Raw genomic sequence first — 4,047 nt, 5'->3', positions numbered from 1 at the left:
AAATTCTATACCAAGCATCTTTTAAAATTTCCCCTCTCCTTTGTTTAAAGTTGAGAACCTCGTTCTCGGGAGTACATGCAATAGAGGAAGAACTATCCATGACGATAATAACGGCAAACAAGATTGCACACAAAAATAGATCCGGCAAGGAAACGGCGAACGAAAAAGAGGGCGAATAAAACGGCAAATTTTTGTGAAGTGGGGGAGAGGAAAATGAGAGGCAAATGGAAAATAATGTAAATTGCGAGGAGATGCGATTTGTGATTAGGAACCTGGTATATGTTGAAGATCCTCCCTGGCAACGACGCCAGGAATTCCTTTTGATGGCGGCTTGAAGCTACGTCAATATTTCCCCAAAGAGGAAGGGATGATGCAGCACAGTGACGGTAGGTATTCCCCTCAGTGATGAAACCAAGGTTATCGAACTAGTAGGAGAACCAAGCAACAACACGTAAACAACACCTGCACACAAATAACAAATACTCGCAACCCAACGTATTAAAGGGGTTGTCAATCCCTTTCGGATAATGATGCCAGAAATTGGCAAACGGACGTGAATAAATTATAATAGATTGATAGATCGAACGCCAAATAAAATAAATAAGAATAAATTGTAGCAAGGTATTTTTTTTATTTTTGTTTTAATAGATCTAAAAATAAAATCAAAGGAAAATAGATCACAAAGGCAAATATATTAAAGAAGAGACCCGGGGGCCGTAGTTTTCACTAGTGGCTTCTCTCGAGATAAATAGCAAACGGTGGGTAAACAAATTACTGTTGGGCAATTGATAGAACTTAAAATAATCATGACGATATCCAGGCAATGATCATTATATAGGCATCAAGTCCAAGATTAGTAGACCGACTCCTGCCTGCATCTACTACTATTACTCCACACATCGACCGCTATCCATCATGCATCTAGTGCATTAAGTTCATGGAGAAACGGAGTAATGCAATAAGAATGATGACATGATGTAGACAAGATCTATTTATGTAGAAATAGACCCCATCTTGTTATCCTTAGTAGCAACGATACATACGTGTCAGTTCCCCTTCTGTCACTGGGATCAAGCACCGTAAGATCGAACCCACTACAAAGCACCTCCTCCCATTGCAAGATAAATAAACAAAACCCAAATATCAGAGAAGAAATACAAGGCTATAAGCAATCATGCATATAAGAGATCAAAGAAACTCAAACAACTTTCATGGATAAAAAGAGATAGATCTGATCATAAACTCAAAGTTCATCAGATCCCAACAAACACACCGCAAAAGATTTACATCATATGGATCTCCAAAAGAACATTATATTGAGAATCAAACAAGAGAGAGGAAGCCATCTAGCTATTAACTACGGACCCGAAGGTCTACAAAGAACTACTCACGTATCATCGGAGAGGCACCAATGGAAGTGGTGAACCCCTCCGTGATGGTGTCTAGATTGGATCTGGTGGTTCTGGACTCTACGGCGGCTGGAATTGATTTTCGTCGACTCCCCTAGGGTTTCTGGAATATTGGGGTATTTATAGAGTAAAGAGGCAGTCTAGGGGGCACCCGAGGTGGGCACAACCCACCAGGGCGCGCATGAGCCCCCAGGCACGCCCTGGTGGGTTGTCCTCCCCTCGGAGCAGCCCCCGGGTGCTTCTTCATCCCATTGGTTGTCTTCTGGTCCAGACGTATTTTGTCATCTAGCGTGATCCTGTATCGGCCCGTCGATCGGTTCGAACACATTTTTTCCCACAAATCGGGAATAAACTGGGGTCTTTGCAGACGTCCAAAGCACTGTCACGCCTGGCAACTGATGATCCACAAGTATAGGGGATCAATTGTAGCCTTTTGAATAAGTAAGAGTGTCGAACCCAACAAGGAGCAGAAGGAAATGACAAGTGGTTTTCAGCAAGGTAATGTGTGCAAGTACTGAAATTGTAAGTTACAGAGTAGTTTGATAGCAAGATATTTTGTAACGAGCAAATAATGATAATAGTAACAAAAAGTGCAGCAAGGTAGCCCAATCCTTTTGAGGCAAAGGACAAGCCAAAACGGTCTCTTATAATAAGCAAAGCGTTCTTGAGGGTGCACGGGAATTTCATCTAGTCACTTTCATCATGTTGATTCGATTGGTGTTCGCTACTTTGATAATTTGGTATGTGGGTGGACCGGTTCTTAGGTGCTGTTCTTATTTGAACAAACCTCCTACTTATGATTAACCACCTCGCAAGCATCCACAACTACGAGAAAAGTATTAAGAATAAATGCTAACAATAGCATTAAACTTTTGGATCCAATTGGTCCCTTACGGAATAGCGCATAAACTAGGGTTTAAGCTTCTGTCACTCTCGCAACCCATCATCTAATAACTACTCCACAATGCATTCCCTTAGGCCCAAATATGGTGAAGTTTCAGTGTAGTCGGCGTTCACATGACACCACTAACGAAATCAAAACATGCATACTATCAAAATATCGAACACATATCAAGTTCACATGATTACTTGCAACATGATTTCTCCCGTGACCTCAAGAACAAAAGTAACTACTCACAAGTGATAAACATGCTCAAGATCATATGGGTATTAAACAGCATAATGGATCTGAACATATAATCTTCCACCAAATAGACCATACAATAATCAACTACAAGATGTAATCAACACTACTAGTCATCCACAAGCACCGACCTATAGTTCCGGTACAAAGATTGAACACAAGAGATGGACTAGGGTTTGAGAGGAGATGGTGCTTTTGAAGATGTTGATGTAGATTGCCCTCCCCAAGATGGGAGGGTTGTTGGTGATGATGATGACAATGATTTCCCCCTCTGGGAGGGAAGTTCCCCCGGTGGAATTGCTCTGCCGGAGGGCAAAATTGCTCCTGCCCAAGTTTTGCCTCAAGACGGCGGCGCTCCGTCCTGAAAGTCCTCTCCTTATTTTTTCTAGGTCAAAATGACTTATATACCACAAGATGGGCACCGGAGGTGGACCGAGGGGAGCACAACCCACCAGTGCGCGCATGGGCTCCCTAGCACGCCCAAGTGGGTTGTGCCCACCTGGTGGGCCCCCTCTGGTACTTAGTGGCTCCAATATTCCTCATATATTACATAAAAAATCTTCGCAAAGTTTTAGCTTGTTTGGAGTTGTGCAGAATAGGTGGCCTAACATAGCTTTTCCAGGTCCAGGTTTCCAGCTGCCGGAATTCTCCCGCTTTGTGTGTACCTTGCATATTATGAGAGAAAAGGAATTAGAATTACTCCAAAAAGCATTATTATGCATAAAAACATCATAAATAATAGTAGGAAAACATGATGCAAAATGGTCGTATCAACTCCCCTAAGCTTAGACCTCGCTTGTCCTCAAGTGAAAACCGAAATCAAAAAACATGCATGCTTAGAGAGAGATAGGTGTCCATAAAAACAAAATACAGACATAGAAACATCATGTGAATTATTATACAGCAACAAACTTTAACATAAAACTTTTATCACAAAACTTTTATCATAGACTTCTCATAAATAAGTAACAATTCATCACACTATCGAAGTATAAAGCATAAACTCTATTAGAAACCAACAAACTATGTTCTCAGTCAACTTTCCAACTACAATTCATCATCTTTTTGGGAAGGGTCATGTATCGGAGCCTTTAGGCAAGTGCACATACTCAACCATCATATAGTCTTCTATGATTACTGACACTCACCGCATACACATGAGCAAAATGTTTCAACCAGACACGCATAAAGATAGGGGCTTATAGTTTCGCCTCCTAATGTATTCACCTCAACGGTGATGTCAACAATAATAACTCATGCTACCCATATTCAACTGGACATATGTGCCTAGATCTTTCCTTGCCACATGATGCTTGCTGACACGTCCATTTTGCATCATGTTTCTCTACTGTTATTTATGATGTTTTTATGCATAATAATGCTTTTTGGAGTAATTCTAATGCCTTTTCTCTCATAATATGCAAGGTACACACAAAGAGGGAGAATTCTGGCAGCTGGAAATCTGGACTTGGAAAATCTATGTCAAGCCACCTA

The sequence above is a fragment of the Triticum aestivum genome, chromosome 4A (assembly GCF_018294505.1).
Source record: "Triticum aestivum cultivar Chinese Spring chromosome 4A, IWGSC CS RefSeq v2.1, whole genome shotgun sequence".
NCBI lineage: Eukaryota > Viridiplantae > Streptophyta > Magnoliopsida > Poales > Poaceae > Triticum > Triticum aestivum.
Note: the sequence above shows the minus strand (reverse complement) of the source record.